The 22,355-nt window shown below is 37.7% G+C and overlaps 1 protein-coding gene across 3 annotated transcripts in view; it reads right to left on the bottom strand.

Moving 5' to 3' along the window:
* The window catches only part of ABCC4 (ATP binding cassette subfamily C member 4), a 149,464-nt gene that overhangs the window by 68,991 nt on the left and 58,118 nt on the right, over positions 1–22,355 (bottom strand). The window lies entirely within an intron of this gene.

The raw sequence follows: 22,355 nt of genomic DNA, 5'->3' as shown, positions 1-22,355 counted from the left end.
ACAAAATTTCAGATAGATTTGTTTCCATGCAGCCTTATATTTATACTTATTCAAAACCTTGACAATACTGATCTTCATTAAAACTAATAAAACAATTTTTAATCTGCTATCACTGAAGCATTTACACTCCTCTATTTTCCCAAGTTCTACTTGAGTGAAAAAAATCAGAGCAATAATTCTTTAATAATTAAAGTCACAACACTGCCACCCGTAAGTGGATTAGTATCTTTCTCTATTGATGCCTCGACTCACCAGGAAAGAAACTAAGCTAAGGATGGGAATCTGTCCTTTTATAAGGTGTGCAATGCCTGTACATGCACTCGCATTGCTTTTTTATCTGCATATATCTTGATTCAATTATTACTTCTAACTGGTACAAACACATTCACTTCATTGGCAACAAAAGACTTTTTTTTAATTTTTTTCAAAGGAGCTCATTAAACTGAAAGTAGTTTTTTTTTAAGTTCCTATGCAATACGTTGGAGACATAATTCAGAGATAAGAGCCTACACTGAAGTAACTTCTGTAGCAACCGTCGCTCTATTTTTCTGTTCATAGCTGTCTTGGAATTACAGATTTTGTTGCATAACATTGATTTCTTTTTTTTTTAAAGGAGTTTTTGTTCTACACCAACCAATATGCAACACAATCCTCTCCTCAGGCTTGGGACATGACTCCAAAGAGAGATCCTGGTGGTGAACAGCTTGTTCTGCAGTACGCCAGTATGCAAGGCAGCTCCTTCAGCAGACAACAGTAGGATTCATCCCATTTATAGCCATGGCACACAGAGAGGAAGGGTATACAGCAGCTCAGGATTCAGCAAAAACTTTTGCCAGTTTCTAACAGAAATGTCAGCTGGGGATTTCACTTACGTTATGATGGGATAGATATATTAGAAGGAACACCAAGGAAATTTTTTTCAAGTTTCCTTTTCCTGTGACTTCTTTCCATGGGGATTGCCCATGGAAGAGTAGGCACACCCTGCACATGTGCTTGAGCAAAGAATTCTTAACATCTTTAAATATCACATTCCAGGCTATTTTCCAAGGAACCAAGATTTCATTGGCAAAAAGATGTATCATCCAAATAGGTGAAATGCTTCCTTCAAGGAAGGGTTTTCCTTAGCAAACTGTCTTGGAGGGCAGATGAGGCAAACAACACGGGACAGCAGTTGGGCTCAGAATATTGGCTTTCCATCCCCATCTTAGCCTCCTGTCTTCTGAACAACCTCATTTTACATTACAGGGCAGAAAAGGGGACATTAGCAGTGCCCAGCCCCTTGGTGAAATGCCATGAGAGGTACTGAGGACAAACTGCACACAGGAGGAAAGCCTCTGTCCCGTGGCCTGGAATCTTCACTTAGTTCAGTCTTAAAATCTTCCTCCACCTTTTAACCCCAAATAAGTTTCATTTGCCATGGTTGCAGAGCAGTGGCAGCCCAGTATAAGAAGCTGGTCTGCGAAGGTTGTCTGACGTGGCAGTGGGTCCTGGCCGCCATGTCGCTTAGGCCGGGGCCGCCATGACGCTGGGGCTGCCCTGCAGCCAGGGCATGGCTTGGGTCACTACCAGTGCCCTCGGGAAGCGAGCACCGCCTTCCTCACCCCCGCAGGCCCTCCTGAGGAATGGCACATCCTAACTTGTTCCTAGAAAAGTGCTTATACTCACTTTGGACAGCGAGGACAAGGCCTTAGGGGCTAGAGGAGAGAAGCCATTACAAAATGCTCACTAACTGTCAGAAGCGATTTAACTCTTTTGTACTTTCACTTCTAACAGCATCCTGGAGTTCAGTTCTCATTTTTCCTCCACCCGAGATCTCTACTGATGAATCACCAGTTAAAGTTGCTCAAGGAGGAATTTTGCAGGTGTTGAGTTTGGGTTCGCGTTTTGGTGATTGTTTGGGAAGCTACAACCATCCTCAGCCATTTCCTGAAAAAAAATCCTTTTTACAACAATGATTTTTAGGCTGCAAGCATGATCTGTCAACTTTTGGTTGGTCGGTGCCAACACAGATATAAATGAGAAGTACCTAATGTTGGAATTAATTCTGCACACTAGGGGTGGTTGCGGTAATGCTCTCTTCTACCTTTTCTGGTGAGGCCGTATGAGGAATACAGTGACAAAAGCTCACCTTTTGGTGAGTACTCAGTACTCCTCTGGTCTTACTCTTTCTTCCATGTATCCACTAACAATTACTCAAGATCCCACGAGTAATCAAGTTGCTAATTAATTGCCAAAACTGTATTTTTTGCCATTGCCTTTAAGCACAGTTACACTTAACAATTTCATTCAGTGCCTCCACAGACTGTGTTTTGACAGAGCTACAAGCTACCACTAGGAAAGTGGAAATTACTCTGACATTATCAATAAAACATGAAAACATCTTTTAATCTGACTAATCCTCTTTAAAATGTAAATACAGTAACTCTGTAAAATGACATGGACTAAAATATGAGTGAGCAGAAGAAATGGTATATAGAAGACAACGCTTGAACATAGTGAAACCTTTTACAATCCACCTCATACAATTAAAATGGTTTAAACATTCGGGACATGAATCAGCTGGTTCCCAAATAAATACCGAGGTGAACCTCTGACAGCTGAATTTTATTGCTTTAGAATTTTCAAATTATTGGGAAAAAAAGTTGTCTACACTCTTGTTAGTGTTTGCATATAGTATTTCCAGAAAACAGCCCTTGAAATCATTACATCTAAGCAAATACCTTGCTTCTTGCTAGGAGGTCTGCCTCTCCCTCTCATGATGCTGCTCTGTTATTCCAGTGATAATTGCAATAAAAAGAAAGCCATGTAGTACCATTTTTATTGATGCTGGTTTACACTGAGTGTGTAAGAGAAGACACAGGACTGGAGGTTTATTTCAGATCCTGTTAATACGGATATAACTGAACTGGCATTTTATTCAGCATATTCTACGCAGAAGAAAACTAATGGTAACCCACTTAAGCAAGTGAGTTCCAACACAAGAGAGCAGAGGGAGCAATATAGTTCCAAGAAGTGCTGTACTTTGGAAACATCCACAAAATACCCCACAGCTATCATGGCGTTGCATGGAGAGCAATTGCTAAATTTACAAGGATGTCTACAAGTAAATAAGGTCTGTTTTGCAAGGTATGAAGAAACAACCGTTTCCATTTACTGGAAGCACAGCACATCAGTGGCATGTTTATGCATTATTAACCATGCAAGAGAGTATCTTCCAGATAGGAAAGTTACAGTAGTCACTTTCAGTCAGGACTCAAAATGCTTGCAGTTATGACTACAGTTTCTACCAGTATTTGCAAACCTAACTTTCTGGAGATGGTTCTTCAGACCAAAGAAACTGTTGCACCTGCTATTCAAGGACAGAATCTGCACAACTCATGTTAAAAAAAATAAAAAATCTCTCCAAAGGTTCTAATATCCTGTTCTCCCAAACTCACAGACTATCAGCATCTTCTTCACACAAAACTTAATCCTTAAAAAAAAATAAAAAATTTAAGTGAGCATCACATGCCAAGAGACACTATTTCTTAAACCTAACACAGTATTTTCAATTCACAAAAATCTTCCAGCTCACTTAATGCTTGCCCCCTTTACTTATCCCAGTGAGTTTCAGTCTGAGTTTCAACAGGAAAAAAGAAATACTAAGTCTAAAACTTGTAAGGCAATTGAAATTTCAAACAGCTACAAATAGAAATAAAAATAAAAATCAAGAGCTGATTATGCTGATGTTACAACAGCATCCAGACTTACAAATATAATCTACTGCTTTAACCATTCTCAAGCTTCCTCTTAATGTGCTGTGTCAGTAGCAAGCTGTAGAATGGAACGTGCTATATTCAACAATTCCACGTTTGTTTTTACATCAAATAACTTAATCAGAACACACACTGTTGTTAGATTTCTTCCGAAGTAATTAAATAACTATTCAATGCCAATTAATCACAGTTAAATAAGAGTCTGTCACCAAAGTGCTATGTACACATTCAAGACTATTTAATGGTCAAATACTTGGCAGTATCAAAGTTAAACAATGATTCATTAAACCTCCTCCACTACACAATAGTTAGGCTAAACTTGAAGTGAAAGAATCAAAACTCTTTTGTTCTCCATGAAAAAGACATCTAACCTCAGTAAGTGATACTCTTTTCTTACTAACTCTGTAAACTGCTTTAATAGCATGAATCAGAATGTGTTCAGGTGCGATATACCCACTTTGCTGCTGCAGGTGCCTACTGATACTTTGGAATCGATGTTCAAACCTATCACCCAAATAATGAAAACACTTGACAGTGTACCACACCTACTTAAAATGTTTATACATACTTCACGATGAAAGAAATATAATCCAAACTGAACGAACACTTGTGATGTAAACACCAGAAAATAGGATTTTTTTTTTTTTTTTTTTTTAAACAAGAAACTAGGATCCTCCACAGGAAAAGCCAAATGCCACCAATAGCATTCGCTATTGTGCAACCTAAATTCCAAGCATCGAGGACCCTAAGAGCTGCTGTACATTATTTCTAAATGTATTTGGCATTTCTAGTATTCTTTGTTGGCCACTGCATTCACTGAAATACTTCTATGTAACAGAATAAAGCAGACAGATTCATTTTATATACCTTGCAAAGCCTTTCTACCCACTTTCTTCACCATACATTGCAGAAATACTTCATTACCTCTCTAGTCCACTGATTCATCTCTTTGGAAAAGAAAAAAGGTTTTAAAAGAAGGACCTTCTCGGGATGGAAAGGTTTTGCCACTTGTGTGTGTGCGTGCATGGGTGCACACATTTCAAACATTTCCCCCCCTCAGAGCTCAGGCTAATCCCCAATCCTGGCAATTTTAAATGTATCACACTTTAGTTTGCTACACATTTTATTAATAAATACTGCTTTGCTTAGTAATCTAGACAACTCCATAGCAACTGGTCTAAATACCAGTTTTCTTGTTACAAGTACACCACATTTCCTGGGGAAAAAAAGTATTTAAAATCTCTTCATCTAGTGTAACAGTGAAGACAGGGATGCTTCCCCACTGCCCAGTCCCCATGAAGAAAAAGTGACAAATTAAACAATATTATGTCCTGCTCCCCACTGCAAACAAGCAGAAACCTGTCTGAAAGCAACTTGCACCGCTAGGAACGGATTCAATAAGATGCTTAGTCATATCTGTACAAATAACGTGTACTGCAACACTTCCTCCAAGTCAGTCGTGCCACAGGAACGCTCTCCTGGTTTAAGACAACTTTAATTTGGAGGGATTGCACTTCACAGCTACCTACTTTAATAAGCAAGGAGGAGAAAGCCCCCATGCACTGTGTTCTGCTGACAGCACGCTCTGGAGTGCTGCTGGAAACAGGGACGCAGAGCACGGTGACCACGTTACTGCGCTGTCATCATTCTCATTCCGGGGAAGGTGCATTACAACAGACCATACCTACGTTTTTGACAAGATGAGCTACAGGTAAAGGTCTTAACTTCCCCTAAAGAGAGAAATAATCTACTTTAACAGTGCAAATTACAGACTATAAAACCAAAGTATTTTAAAACAGACACGTGGCAGTAAAATAATTCTCAGACATGCATCTATAGTAATAAAACAGCGCTCAAAGGTGGGAATAAAAGAAATAACTGCACGGGCTGTTTAAACATGCACCAGTTTAGCTACATTGAACATTTCCCATTCTGTCAGGAGCATAAATCGACAGCTCCCCGCCTATCTTGCTGTTAAGCTATGGCATTCAGTGACTGATAAGTCTTCACCCATGCTCAATTCACACACACACACGAGAAAAAGAAAAAACGGGGGGAAAAAAAGTACTGTAACTACAAGGAGCCTTCCATTCCATCAAAGCAGCGACAAAAGTGGATTGTCCATATCAAATGTTGGCAGGAAGCAGACATTACATCAACCTTGTAAAATACAACTATGAAATCAACGAAGTAATTAAAGATGGATTACTGACTTTGAAAGGAATTGTAAGTTTGTGAAATATTTCTTCAGAAAGAAAACTGGAAATGCATCTCCTGCATAGCTGTCAATTGCAGATCTACTCTGGCTTTTTTTCCATATTTCTACAAAGAAACGTCAATAGGTCTGTTATCTTTTTTTAATGTATGTTTAGCACCACATGTCCACATAAACTGCCATATACAGCATTACTGTCTTCCCCACAGGCATCCTATAAATATAAATAAGAAATGCTACCCCATTTTTTTTTCCTTTAGCAGCCTGAATCTGACAGGAATATTATCACTTTCTTAGACATTTGCAAATAGGCACAGTGGTGCTGGGCCAAAATATGCTGAGATCATAATATCCATTTATCTAAACTGCCAGCACATAATAAATTCAGGTGGGATGCTTTCTATCCAAATTAATTTACTACTTGAAAAGGACTTTTACACAAATGCTGTCAAACACGAAAACAGCTTAAGAAATGAGAAGAAAATGTGTTTGTTCTTATTTTTGAGTTTAAGTTTTAAATAAAAAAGGATAACTATTGATGATGACAAGAAAGGAAAATAGGCTTCTTTGCAAACAAATTTCTGTTTTTACTGATAATGGAGATGTCTACATTACTAGAAAACATACACTGATCCCAACTATACAGTTGTTTCTTGAGCTTTCCAGTCCACCAGAATCACTCAGGACTCTAATGAGCTCCCAATTAGAATTACCCTGCTTGTAGAAAATCAAAAAAATGTCAGTGCTCCATGCAAGTCCCACTTATTCCTTTTCTAAATTTTGTGGCACAGTTAATTTGCTGTTTTTGTCTTTCTCCATGTCAGAAAAGCATGTTTTAACATCAGTTACCACCAGCAAAAGCCTCTCTCTCCATTTAAGATACAATGCAGAAAGCATATGTAAATTCTTCATTAAAAACAGAAGCATACAAAGAAAAAAATCTTTACGAAAAAAATTGTAACCTTCCTTCTTTCTTAAATTGATTTCATGCAAAGTCTCAAAATACTTTCTGCACTGCATTTGCCTTTCATATTATATGTCATTACCAACTAACCATGTTAGCTCTCATTTCAGAATTCATAACAGAATTCACGGTACGTTTTTAGCTTAAGTGCTACACCATATTCAGTAACAAAACAATTTCTTCTATAAAAGCAAGATAGATCTCGGATAATACATCCATTAGCAATTTAAGAATTATTGATCAATGTAATATCAGCTCCTATGACAGTAACTAGCATTCACAGCTTTTTATTTTTACATTACTGTGAAAGGAAGTATTGGAATCATTTAAAATAACAATCTTCTGGCTATATAACAATGCTTTATCCTATAACCCAAGTACAAAGCCACATCTCCCCTTCATAATTAGAATGACAATGAAAGCGGACATCTGATGTGGCACACATTGCCTCCCTGCCCTCTCCCCCAGAGTAATTCTAATTTTTTTCATACATGATCTGTGATGAAGATTGCTGGAACAAAGTTCTAACATTTCCACAAGTTAAATTCTGGATATTTTCTGCTTCCTTTTTATTTTTTATTTTTATTTTTTACACATTCACTGGAGCTATCTTAAGTTCTCCTGAGTTTAATGAATAAAATCTACATTTGAGCAGATCGAAACAAAAAGAAAACTAAAAACAGCCACCAACTGTAAGGTACTGTCAAAATATGTGAAAACACAACTTTATATTGTACTATACAGCAGAAATTAAGCAGATAAGGCGCAAGTGCAACTGAATCAAAAAGTAAGTATACAGAAGTGGGGGTACAACAGAAGTTGACACTTTCTCCCGTACCCTCCTGAAGGGAAAAAAAAAAAAGAAAAAGAAAAAAAAAAAGGTAACTCCTTGCAAATGCTGAACATCTTTTTCAAGACCAATTGGTAAGTTGCACCCTATCTACCGAATTTCCTATTGATTTACACCAACGTTTTCTACTCTGGATGTAAAGTTATCACCACATTACAAAGCATAACATAATAGAAACCTGGAAGAATCGATACGAAATATAGGCCTATACGGACTTTTTACAGGCCAGGTTATGATTAAACTCTTTATGAATCTATTAAACCACAAACACGTACACCTGTGAAAGAGCATTTGTCTTGTCCAGTTCTTCTTTTTGCTATAAATCCAACTGGGATGGAAATACATCCCAGTTGTTGCTTTGCTGCTTTTGTTTCAAGGTGCCCCATGATTGAACTCAACACATCAGAGGTGAGGATGGACTGGTATATCTGAAGAGTGCTGCTGCTTGAATTTTTACATGACAGGAGAAAAGCTCCTTTCAGATCTGGGGGTAATACATCAATATGCATCAACACAAGGATTAAAACAAAGAAGGAAGAGCAAGCCACCTTTTTGGTAAGGTTTTCCAACGATATCATCCTATGAAGACGGTTTCTGCATAGGCTTCAAATACCGTATTTCAGGAAAATATCAGGGAAAAAAATTCACAAAGCTCCTGCAAATCTGCTCATATTTGCTGATTTTCTTACCATCCTTCCCCCTTTCTTAGGCATTGAAGTTAGAATGGGTAAATCGACATTCCAGTCTAAGATGACAATAACCAAGTAGAACGTGAATATGAAGTTTTTCCCTCCTGAAATCTTCAGCTGACATTACTCTGTGGCTGATAGAATTACCATCCAGAAAACAAGAATTATCCTATATTTTACCAATCAGATGTAATCAGATACCCTCCCACATACTGAAGAAAACAACTCCCATGTACTCTGTTTCCTCCCTTTTCTGAAGCCACGGAAGGGAATTCCATAGAGACTATTGTTGGGAAAACTGAGACAGGACTTCTGGCCTCTATCTAGCCCATCCATTTTGGAGGATAAAGTCTTTGGGCAGCTCAAAGAGCAGAGGCATTTTATGTTCTCATCTGACTTTGAAAACGCTCATCTTCTGCTTGGCGTGCTACTTTGGTTCGATCATTCTCTTTTCTTTAGCATCTGTTTCTTTTTCTTTCTCTCTTCTTCTGGAAAATGTGAATTGTTTAGCAAGGATTCTCTCTCTGAAGTTCATTCCATATGCACACATTTAATGAGTCCGAAATATCTTTTGCTTTTTTAACAACTCAAACCATAAAAGAGCCACTGCAAACCCCCAGCTTTGGCTAGCCAGAAATAACAACAGATGAAACCAGGTAATGTTTTTTTTTGTTTGTTTCTTTGTTTTCCATCTCACATGGAAACTCTTTACTACTGAACCCAAGAGAAATGCTGGTAGAACTATCAGAAAATTAGAACCGTATTTATTTCAGTTTGCTATGCAAAAATCAAAGCATTTGCTTTTAAAATTTCCTGTGTTATTAAAAAAAAAAGGACACGCCTCCCCCACAAAGTTAAAACTTTTGCTTCAATTTAGGACAATTTAAGCCACATCTTAGAGCAAAATCACAGAAAATTTGGGAACAATGAGTCTTGGTATCAGTGACAAAACCTCAAAGGAAAAAGATAGTGGGAGAACTGTCATCCTATTTAAACCCATACAGCCAAACCCCTGGGTCAGGACACTTCCGTGAGCAGTGAAGGCATCATGCTCACCAGCCACAAAATGTGGGTCACCCACCTCTCTGGTGAGCACGTAATTGCTACTCTGCAGGCAGTTCTGCAGCAGGCCTCCTTCGGTCATGCCTGTCGAAGCTGTTCTCCCTTTGGATGAATCAGCGAGCAAGTATGGCACCGGAAGAAGGGAATGAGTGTTTGCCTGAAGGCTACGGCAATCAGCATGGGAGGGACTTCAGCTGGATTCAAATCCTCTTTTTTTTTTTTCCCCTCCCCTAATTTGGGGCATGGATCCTTTCCTGAGGACTGGGCTGTAGGGCATAAGGAGGGATGACTTCACCTCCTCTTCAGTTTTGTGATTGGCATCAAATTCCCCTTGCAAATCTCGCCTGAGAAACAACCAAAAAATCTTTTGTCTCAGAACAGCTGAAGGCAAGAACCACTTCCCAAGCGTTTTCTTCGAGCAAGAAGTGCTGTCCAAAGGAATCTAGATATAGTCTGACAATGCATTTCTTTGGGCCATCAGCTTCCAGGGGAGAAAAATCACTATAATGTAAACTTCTTTACAGCCTAAACTATAATTAACAACACTGAAGTGGAAATGTGGGGTATAATATACATTCAAATAAGAAAAAAGTAAAATATGACCTCCTCTCTACTGCATATTAGATTCATTACATTAAAGAAAGAATTTTTAATGATTAAATGCTAAGTGCTGTGAAAAGTTGCACTGCACTGTACCTGACTTTACTGTACCCCCTCTACTGGGCAACTATTAAAGAGCTTCACCTGAAAAACAAAAGAAAATCATACGAGGAGCAAGTAGCTGCACGTGATGACTGCACTAAAACACCACTGGTTTACAAATCAAAACCAGGGAAGTTTTAACGTTCATATAAAAGTATAGCTTAGGCTCTTCCCCCTAGAATTCCTGACAGCTGAATGCTGGAGATTTTTACCTAAGGAAGTACATTAAATTACTTGAAAAACATACGCTGTTTTTTACCTAAGGATGTAGGTTAAATTACTTAAAAAATATGCTGATGTTTACATTGCTCAAAATTAAGGAGAAATCTAGTATGACCCTATAAAATTCTCTTCTTTATGCCTTTTAAATAATAAGAGACAAACTTAGAATGGCAAACCGAAATATGCTAACAGCAACATTTCTTCACTTTTTTGTAAACAGAGAAAAGAATTTCACACACATCAAGGAGAAAAAAAACGGCTTCTCTGAACAATCATTCAAGCAAAAGTGAATAAAATTTACAGTCTGTTTTGCCTTTGTTCAATTCAAAGATAGACTTCAATGTGAAGCTCTGATTTACAGCTGTCCAGCAGTCTGAACGCCTAAATAAATAAACAGGCAAAAATAGGAGAGTGCAGTCTGTAACAATGGACTCCTGAGAATGCTATCATTTGTTATTTGCATGACAGAAACTCCCAAAGAAGGACTAATATATCTGAAGTGGGAGGCAAAGCCACTAGGATGCATGCTGGACAATCGCATAGCCAGCGGCATGCCCTTCCCTCAAGAGTTTCTTGTGTCAGTGCAGGGAAACCAACACAATTGGCTGTAAAAGGCACAAAGAGCAAAGGGAAGATGCAGCAGTAAGTTGGAACATAAAGTTGCAAGACAAGATGTGTGCCTTTTCATTTTTTTTTTTTTTTAAATAAGGGAAAACAAAGGGGTCAGGGAATTAATGAGTTTCTCCACCCATACGTTTAACTAGTGTCAGTTTGCAGATAAATGTGGTTACAATGATACTGGTGTATCTTGAGAGATGATTTTAAGATGAAGGAAAGCCAGCTTGTGGATGAACTTTGCTGCACAGGGAGCAGGAAGTTACAAAGATGTAAGCAAGAAAGATAAGCAGGCAAAATGATGATGGAGGGTGGAAGAAACACAGGAATGTGCCAACAGCTCCAGTTACCAGGTGCAGAAATAGTAAAAGCTTTGCAGGGAAAGAGAGCTAATGCTCAAATGAAGCCACGCTCATTTCTGCACCTCCTGGAGTCTTCTCTCAAAATACACTGGGACTGTGAGATCAAGAAAGAGCCTTCTCTCCATCTGGCCCTGGGGAGGAGCTGCAAGACAGCACTGACAAAAGACTAGCTGGTAGTAACAGTCACAGAAGTTGCCAAACCTGGGATGTTTGGATATTACAAGAGCTTTTCACATATTGATTTGAATTTTTGTCCTGTGCAGATTGGCTGCTTGCACATTCCCTCTCCTTCACTCTCTGCTTCATTCACCGTATATCCACTCACTGTCTTCCTTGTTTTCTCTCCGTCATCTTCCTTCAACATCTCTTCTTCTATTCCACTTCACCGTGGCATGGCCCAAGTTCTTGGACACAAACAAGCATACTTCAGAATACCACCCAAGCCCAACCAAGGCATGAAGCCAGACAAGGTGAGGTACAGAGGATACTGAGGCAGTGGGGAGGGCAGACTTTCCTTCGGAAAAATAACCCAAGCAGCGCCTTGTGACACTGACTCAACTGGGACAAAGCCAATGAGAAGGGAAGGCAAACAGAAGGTGACTGCAAGTAGAAGAGTGCCTGAATTAATGTTTTGGAAATGCAGTGTAACAAAAACAGCCAGATAGGGAAATGGCAATAGGTACATGAGTCATCAAAGCAACAAAGGGATGCTTTACAGTGAAAAACATGGGAAATCCTTACAGCAAATGAGATATCAGGTTGTGAAATAGTTCCCAAATTAAAACTGCGGAAACCACAACGCCATTGTCACTTAAAGAAGAACTGCAAAATGCATTCAGAATACACCACATAGCCATAAGTCATCTGATATATGCTGCTATTCACAAGGTTATACTTAGATGAGGCAAGACTCACAATCTGTTGAGAGCAATGCCTTTGAAGAACAGTTCAGAGGATTTTAGTTTCTTCTTGCATTAAACCGCTCTTACAGGAGCATATTTCATTCCACAACTACAAAACTGTAGGGGAATAGCCTTTTCTGTCTGCAGTTAGTCTTCAGAGTATAGTCCAATTAGGTCCTTTAATTTCATTCGCACATGGTCTTAAGCTTTCACAAGGCTGTAAGATTTCAGGTAGAGAAATTCTCAGTAAAAGCTTTCTTTCTTCCTTCAGAACAAACATGTCTGTCTTTGGGTCTTAACAGTTCACTTTTCCAATTATGTTATGCATTCATTTTGTATCTCTAACATTAATTTTCATTAATGAAAATTTAATATTAATTATTTTTTTAAAAATCAGCTGCTTATCTGCAAAAACTGTATCAGACACATTATTACGAAAGGAGGTTCCAGGATTGCAAGGAACTGGACAACCAGAGGAGCAATGCAAAGACTGTAACAAAAATACTTTCAGCTATTAGTATCTAATGCATTTAAATTTAAAATCTTTTCAGTACAAGTTATATTTTGGAATAAATACTACAGACTTTGCAGAGAATCACTGATCATAAACTGGTCCTAGACTTTTTGGGAAAAGCTGTTATAAACAACTACATTAATGTTATTCTGCATTTTAAAAAGGCATTAACAAAATCCCTGATAAAGCAGGATTACAACAGAAAAACACACATCCAATAATAAAATTAAATATCGATAGTAAAATATCTATGTTTTTCCTTCCCTCTTCACATAATGACATAACCAGAGAACTTGCTCCTGGATCCATTTGTGGATACTGTTAAAAATATGAAACAGAAGTGTAACTTTAACAACAACAACAAAAACTATGGAAAGCAAAACATGTCAACAGGCCACCCACTGTTAATATCACGGGGTATTAATTAGGAAAAGTTAGCATTGTAGGTATTTAATTATAAAATCTAGAGTACAAATGTTGGCTCTAGTAGTTCTCAAAATGTAGCCTAACTTTATCAGATGCTTTTCATACACATTCTGAAGTTGGATAATCATATGCCAATAATCCAATGCCTCTTAACTTCCTGAATGTCTATTTTGTCTTTGGCAGAGGAAGTCCTTAAATAGCAAAATATGAAAGTTCAATTTCTAAAGTTTTTAGTGGTAAACTGTACAGTCGTCATGCTTTCAAGGAAGATGATAACAATCAAGTTTAAGTGTTTGGATCATTCTAAAATCCTTTAGGACCTTCTGGACAATTGCACTTTAAAAAAAAGTACGTTTTTATTTTTTCAAAGAAAGACCACTGAAATGTCTTGACATCAAGGTTTTATACTCTTTCATAATCTGTTATTTTTCTGCAAAACTGTCATATCACAATTAGTATGGAAAGTTGTAGTCTTATGAAACAAAGTCCTTAGAATAGCACTCGTTCCATGTGGTTAGGTCTATTCCACTTTACAGCAGACTCCTTACTTCAGCAGGGTACCACCACCCTCATACCTTCAGAGGTCTGTCCACAATGGACTACCTGGCAGGACTGGGACTTGCGTTAAGTCAAGATATCACAAATAACCTTAACGAGAAACCCAAATGAACACTGATAACAAGACTTCAGATATGCTGTAAAATAGTATTACTAATGTGCTACTGCTTGCATGGGTCACAATCTTTCCTCCTCAGTGCATTCAGACTCCCAAACAATCATTATGTTCAGAAAAGAGAAGAACTGAAAGGTTCTGACATCAGAGAATTCAAACTTGATTTGAATCCCATTGAGGAGGTATGACTCATCTCTGAGGTTTAAATTAGATTATCAACAAAGTGAAGCAGCACAGTAAATCTGTAATAAAAGATGAATGCCTACAGGAAAATAATTTTTGCCCCTAGTGGCAGATGCTTGAACTTTAAAGGATCTGAGACTAAGCTCTTTGTCTAAGCCTTCCTGACAGAAAACAATTGAAATAATTTCTTTAGTTGGTCCAACTTTGCTCCACATGCCACATGGAAACAATATCTAAACCCTGTGAAAAAAAGTATATTGTCACTTCTAAACCAATTGAGGATCAAACAATTTACAGAAACCAAGACTTATTTTGCTGACAATTAAGCTCTATCACCAAGACTTGAGATTCAATGAAATTTGACAATTGTGAAGAAAGAGGCTTTTGTCTAAATAAGTCTGAAGCATTTGGAAGAATCAACAGGAAATCAGAAGACCAAATTAGATCGAAGTATCAGAGCCTTTGAGGATACTCTAGAATTCAGTAATTAAAATAACTCCTTTGCTTTGCTCTGTTTCCTCCCTGAATTACTTTGGGTGTTACAGCAGAAACTGAAATACAGCAACAGGCAAATTTGGTCGGAGGAGCAAGCATTACGCCCATTGCACTTCCTCTTAGATCAACAGTGCGTGTTGCTTGTCTAGTCTGCTGGTCAAGGCCCATTACAAAGAACCTCCAACCCTTTAAAGACGAGATGAAAAACAAGTACAAGCTGCTGCTGTACACAGTATCTAAGGGATGTGAAGGGCCTTTTAAGTCTTTTTCTTCCACACTGAAAACCATCACATTTACTTTGTAGTAATTTAGAAACAACCCAAAGAAGTTTGCAAATTCTGGCCTATTCTAGCATTGGAAGTTACTAGCTTGCATCTCCTCCTCGTGGAATCAAAGAATGGATCCTGTTTCTCCAAGAAATGTAATACTAGATTGCTCTCCTTCTGCACGTTTAATTGAAAAAAAAGGTAAAGACTTCTGTTCCAAACATCTCCATGCCTACTTTACCATTAATAAAAAGCATTCAAATGGCAACTGAATATCTTGCAGAGCAGAATTACAAAAAACACAAACAACTGCAAAGGTATTAACAAAGTAACCTGTGCTCACAGGACTACATTTTAAACTGAAAACATCTCAGATCATCTCAGAAATGCTGGATTCTGCATTTCAAAAAACTTTTCTGTGTTTGTTGGAAGTACATAATAATGTTTCTTTATGGCATGGCTAAGATGGGAAAACAATTAATGAAAACTTAGTTTTCCTCAGGAATGTTTCTTAGTTTTAAGCAAAAGACCACTTCTGGAAAGTGACAGATTGGACATTTCCACTCTCGAATACTCAGCAGGTGAACACAATCTTCTGTATAAGCCCTCATAATCTGTGAGAAACACTTATTTCTGAACAATCACTTCTAAACACTGTTCCTTAAGCCTTTGGTAGTAGCTGAGCAACAGTCATTAAACTGAGGTGCAGCAGAGTTTATTTTTTCTTATCTCAATTAAAGAAAAAAATGTTGGGATTGTTTTTTCAATTTTTTTCCTTCTGAGGATTTTTGTTTGGTTTTCAAATATAAGCAGCATTTAGTGAATGGCTTTGAATTCAATATTAAACCACACTCGTAGCTTAATTATGAAAAAAGATCATTGTCACTACATATTTGGAATATTAAAACTTGTAAGCTTTATAAAAACCTCAAGGCACTTGTTTTCTCTCAAGTTTGGTTGTATTTTGAAAGTACTCCTTAGATAAGATTTCTTAATATTAGAACAAATCCAGTATAACTAGTTTTCTGCTGAAAATATTGGGAAGAAAAAGTTCCTTCTATATTATTAGTTCAATAGACAAAAAAAAAAAAAAAAAAAAAAAAAAAAAAAACTTTTAAAACAAAAAAAACCTGTATTAAACAATTCTTGTACTTTCAATTTGCAGAGATTTCTGTAGATATCTTTTGCCTTGTATGGACAGCATTTTTTTTTTTCTCCAACAGTAGGGGAGCATCAGGTGACTGAAAGAAGCTGCCACCAACTTTTCCTTAAACCATTTTTACCTTTTTTTTTAGTCAGGAAATACCAAAAATATTCTGGAAGGCTAACAGTACTGGTTTACTTCTGGCTGGTTGTTTAGACTGCCAAGATGAGGAATCGTTATTCTGAGAGGAGTCTGGGGAATGAAGGAAGAAAGGAAGGAAAGACGCATTATACTACCATCAGGCAAAACATATATTATATATATATAAAATATTTAAATTATGATTCATTCCTTTCTCTTCAGTGGTGAAAATTTGAATATTGAGTATTGTATAATATCCATCCGTAAGCATGTAGGACAGCTAGGTACCCTGAGTTGCCACACTTGGGTACAAGATACAGCTCTTTTGTCATAAGCTTTAGAGCTGAAATCTAACTTTGGAGCTCCAAGCCATGCCCCGTAAGAGTCTGCCTCTCTATCATGTACCTGATAAACCTAAGCTAATGTTAACCTCTGTCAATACCCTTTTTAGCCTGGTCATTTCTCATTATATATGATATTCAAACTGGAATCCTAAATTACTAGAAAATAGAAGTAATCATGGATTTGAAGAAGTTCCATTATTTTACTCGCTGAGCCCTTAACCTCCATTACTGAAAGGATAACCTTACTTGAACAAACATGCCATTGCTACTTTATACTTAACAATAACTTAACCAAGTAATGGCATACAGCAAATCTCATCTGAATGGGCACAGGAACCCCAGCACTTCAGTTTGCTTTTAGTCTCTCCTTTTGTAAATTGAAAAAGCTAGGGTCCTACCTCATTAGGCACTGCAAAGATTTGCTCACATTTACAGGTCATAACAAAAACAGAAGGCTCTTCACTAAGTTGCGCAGCATTAAGAATATGCCTCCTGTGTCAGTAAGAGGAGAAAGAAAGCAAACAACTAGTGATAGACAGCAACAGTACTTCTGATACTGCTCATTATCCCATGTAGTGAGATGATCACCACATACAGAACATTTAATGCTCTAAGTCCAATCTCTCTAAGTGAAGGCAGACACTCACCACCTTCTCTCTAAAGACCAGCACGACAGATTAGAAACCTAAGTGTACTGGAAGAAGAGATGAATGAGGTAGTGTAAAGTTTATTTATAGCTTTAAATTTTCACATTAAAAAAGAAGGGAGGAAATAAAACACAGTACTGAGCAAATGCCCCCAGCGTCTCATTATTTACTGTCCTCTGGTCATGTCCTAGAAGGGATGGGGTGGAAACAGTACTCCGGTATGAGAAACTGGTTATGACATCTTAAGAACAGATGTAGAAACTTTGTCTGAAAATTCAGACTGAACTGTATTTTGGTTGTGAACATTCAAACTGATGAACATGAAATGACACTGAGAAATGAATACATGCAGGGACAAAGGAACGTGTATTCCTGATGAAGGGAAACTTACCACAAAGCTGTGTTTTTTGCCTACGCGTGAATTAGAAATATTCTTCACTGCATCATTTGCATATTAAACAGACAATAACTTCATTGAGAAAAAACAGGTTTACCACACACACAGAAAAATCTCATCACATCTGATAAAAAGAAAACTGAGGAAGAAAAGAGTTAGGCCATCTATCCTCCATCTATATTATACCTTATAATTGCCAACAATAACGTTCATATTCCAAATCTTCACCTTCTCATTTTTCCACGTGCCGTCAGATTGCTCTGCACTCTGTAGCTCAACACTAACACAGACTGTTGAATAGCTATGCTTGAGAGCAAGCAGGATGTATGCAGAACACAACGGAAAGAGGTTGGGAGAGATGGAAACATAGCATTCCCAGACACAGAAAGTAGAGGATAAATTCAGGTACAATGGAGGTAAAAAACAAGGAACATGCTGGTATACAGAAAAAGCATGACCAAGTTTAACTTCAACCTCCTTTGAGTTTACTAGTGTCCTATATATTGCCCAAGTAGATCACAATAAAAGTTTAAGGTGTATTGTTAACCCCAGTAGATGTTTTTTAACTGGAGAATGAGGAAGGATGAAGCCAAGCTTCATGTGCAAGAACTTCAGGTCAGTACTCACACATCTTCTGCAGCAGTAGAAAGTCCAACAGGAAATCAAAAACACCTCATGAACATACAGCACAATTCTGCTGTGAAACAAACAGTTGAGACTGAAGACTTAGATACCTTTCTCCTCTATACCACTCAGCTTGCTTCATACACTGTCTCTGTGAGTACATTCTCCTACCTAATATTTAGCTGAACAGTGGATAAAACAGCTTCAGCCTCTTCACACATTTCACAAATCCCCTCATTCCACAACCTCTTGCCAGGGACCACCACAACAAAACATTCTGCTCAAGCAGAAATCAAAAGCTATGCCAACAAAACATGCAAGTGAGAATCACCTAGAAAAGTGTTCAGCAAGTGCCTAAATTTAAATGAGCATTAAAAAAAACAAAACCTCCAAGAACATGCAGTTTCTAGTTTCAAGCTATCTACCTCAAGGCAGGTATTGCCACAAGCAACAATTAATGTCCATTACCTAATGTTATTCTACTTAGAAGGACTATTGTCCTGTAGCTAGTAAACAAAAAAAAGTTTTTCATATATTTGATACTATTTTAAAATACTCTGTAAAGCTGTCTTAAGACTGGTAGTAGTAAACATTTATAGCTTACCATATTACTGATTCTTGAAAATATAGCATTATTTTGCTTCAAATAACATTAAAAAAAAAAAACTTGAAGGAGGTCCTCTGTATGTATTCAGATGAATACTTAATAAAAAAAAACACTGACAAAGTATCTGCCCAAACTGATTCCTAGAAAAAGAATGCTGGGGAAGACAGGATGGAAGCAATCAAGTAATGTTGGCTCATATTATTCACAAATAGTTCAGTAATTAATTCTGACTACCAAGTTTGTATTTTTCAGACAGAGTAAGCCCACTAATGTAGAGCTCCAGTCAATACCTCCAAATGCAGACACCCCACTCCTCTAGTTTTAGATTTCTATCATTCAGTTCTTAGTCCGGATTGTCAGAACAGGCAGATTCACATACAACATCCATTCTTTCCTACACTAAAATTTTAATTTTGGATCCAGAAGTGCCTTTTGTTTCCAAACACTCTCTAAGATCACCACAGGCACAAACTAATCTTCACTTGTTGCATAATCTGAAAGATGCTGGCAATCTGAAAAAAAAAAAAAAAAAAAGAGTAATTAATTCACCCAGATGCTGCAGTGCAAATTACCTAGGATCATCTGGGAGAGAGATTTCTGTGCATTATAAAGCAGAAAACCAGAGCTAATGAAATGAGTTTGCACTGTAATAGTCTTTGTTTTCTTTCAATTATCAGCCATTCAGATAAAAAAAAAAAATAACAAAATGGGCTGTTTTTTCTGCAGACACCACAGTGGTCTAACTGTATCTGTGTGTCTCTAAGAGATGACAAATAAAAGGTTATGGTTTGGGAAAGAGGCCAGAAAAGCCAATGTCCTGATGTGCAGGGCTTTATCCTGAGATGTGGAAGCTCCATCTTCAAGACCCTTAGAGAGCAAGAAGATTTGGGCCTCCCTTCCCAGACTTCACAAGCGTCCTCTCACCACCTGGCTGTTTGTTCTCCCTGCACTGCACCACTCTTCCCCAAAATGATTGTTTTGGAAATGCTTCTACCTTGCTCCAAGTTAGAATGAAAGCGTTTTTTTGAGAACTTTTTCCTCATTTTTCAAAAGTGCTCATTCCCCACCTAGAACTGGTGTCCACAACGAGCAAGAGAGAAGGGCCTATCCACGCGCAGCCTCCAGTCCCCACTGCTTAAAACAGTAACAACAACATCCAGCACATTTTTAAGCAAATGAAAAATAGCAAAAATATGAATATATTTAAGCTAGTCATTATAAAAAACAAACAAACAAAAAACTTCATGCTTCAGATTATGTCCAAAAGCTGATTTGCAGTAGCATCACATCAGCGAGGCCTTCTTTTAACCCCTTCACAGTTTTTCACTGATGTTTAGCAGCCTCTCCTTCTGTTTTCAGGTGCCTCCAACCACCATTTTTGACAAGACTTGAGACAAAAAGGAAGGAATAGTCTGCTATCCATGCGAGGCTGAAAAATAACACCATTTTTACTTCACTTGCCATGTTTCTGAATGGCTTCTGTTCAGCCTGGTAAAACCCGTACTTTCAATTAGGTTTATCCTCGTTGGCTCCTCTGCGCCTTCTTTTCCTTTGGCTGAGGCGTGAGAGCAGCTTGCTTTGTGGTCGCTTTAGTAAATGAAAAACCAGAAATGAAGTACCTGGGCAGGTCAAGTTATGGTCAGAAATGAGTTTCGCAGCAGGCCATCTTCCCCAGCAGGGGATTTTAATGTGAGGAAGACAGAAAATCCCCGTGAAGGCATGTGAAATCTTGTGCCAGGGAAGCAGGAGACTGCGCTTGGGAGTGGTCATCAGCATAGACTTCCCACTATTTCTGTCTCAAATAATGCACCGTCCCCTCCTACAAACAGCTTTATCTAAACCTTTCAATTTTATCTCACATATGAAGCATAAATAGGGTGAGCATTGACTTGGTGAACCGGAAATGTAATAGGCTTGTCTCATCAGTTTACGGCCAAGTTTCATTCAATTATTACTGTAGAGAAAAATAGGATAGAGTTGAATTGGATTATGCTAATGGATAATAAATGTAAACATAACTCCACAGTGCTATTTACTAACTTTGAAGACTACTCCTACAGTAATCAACTTTATAAGGCTCCTGACAGAATCATAATAGCGACAAAATACATAGAAGCGTAAGGCTATTTAAACTCTTAACAAAAGCCACGATAATACTAGCAGTAAATGAGCAACTCCCACAAAATATCATTTAATAATCACGCCCTGATAAGGTTTAAAGTACACTTCACCATTGTTATATGAAAAAACATTAAAGATTTTTTTTTGTGAATGCATGTAGCAACCTAACAGGTTTTAATTACCACACCTACTCCAGTGACGAGCTGTTCCACTCAAACACCCAAACATAATATTTACAACCTTGTGCGGTTGTTAAGGATCTCGGTGATTGATGGGACGTATTGTGTTGTCATCTCACCAACAACAAATGCAAGTGATTACCAACAAGGAAGAGAGAGGCTGTTTTTATTTTACAACAAGAGGCTGTCCTGTAGGGACTTTTTTTTTTCCCCAACATAAACTAGCAAACCTATGCACACGTGAACATGCTTTAGAGCTTGGAAGAGAGAGTGGCAAACAAAGCCTCTGCTACATTAAGGACAATGTATTCCTTTTGTATTAGCTTAAGAGAACATGCCAGCTGTCAAGAGAGCTAGGATACTTTTTCACAATCCCTCAGAATTGGTCTTGACCACAAGGAAATATCTGAAAACTGCATCAGAAAGATAGCACAGATCTTGTTTCAGAAAAAAAAAAAAAGAAAGCAATTGAGTCATTGAGTCAAATAGGAATACAATACCTTTTCTGGCATCGCTACTGAATATTTATATCGGTGATGAATGAGACTACAAACGAAATATTTTAACATGAAGCTTTGCCTTGTTAACTGCATGATATGCCAAAACACCACCTACTATAAATCACAGGGTTTAAGACCAGTATTTCTTGTTTAAACATGCTACTTGTTCAGCAGAATCACTTGTGTGAACAAGCATACATTAATGTACACTAACTAGAGCAGTTTCACTGTCCAACTGATAGAGCTATAATTTAACAACCTCATTATCAGCATGGTAATTTTCAGACTGCTGAAATACCATATTTGTTGCAAATATTATACAGCTTAAATACTTTAACAACATTGCCCATTTGAAGCTTCTGTCAGATAAAATGCAGATAGGCACTTGTGCATTGACGAACAAGCTTTTAATCCTATAAAGAAACTTTCTCTGTCAAATTATAGGTGTTTCAACACTTGATTTATGAACACCATAATTAAAATCCTTATGCCTTAAAGAAAAAGAAACTCTTCATTAGAACATCGGTTTTCTTTCACATTTTTATCTTTTAATAGTTGGAGTTTGCTTTTATATCCTGTTATTAGCTATCACTTCAGCATGTAATTTCTGGCTGCCAAGGCAGGAGAATGTAACCTGGTCAATCCTCAAAGTCTGGGTAAGAACCCAAAGGGATCAACTTTTATTTACAGCTTCCACAAGGCATCTGGGAAGAAAAAGAAAAAGAAAAAGAAAAAGAAAAAGAAAAAGAAAAAGAA

This window comes from Oxyura jamaicensis, chromosome 1, assembly GCF_011077185.1.
Source record: "Oxyura jamaicensis isolate SHBP4307 breed ruddy duck chromosome 1, BPBGC_Ojam_1.0, whole genome shotgun sequence".
NCBI lineage: Eukaryota > Metazoa > Chordata > Aves > Anseriformes > Anatidae > Oxyura > Oxyura jamaicensis.
The sequence above is the reverse complement of the archived record's forward strand: the minus strand, read 5'-3'. Positions and strand labels throughout refer to the sequence as shown.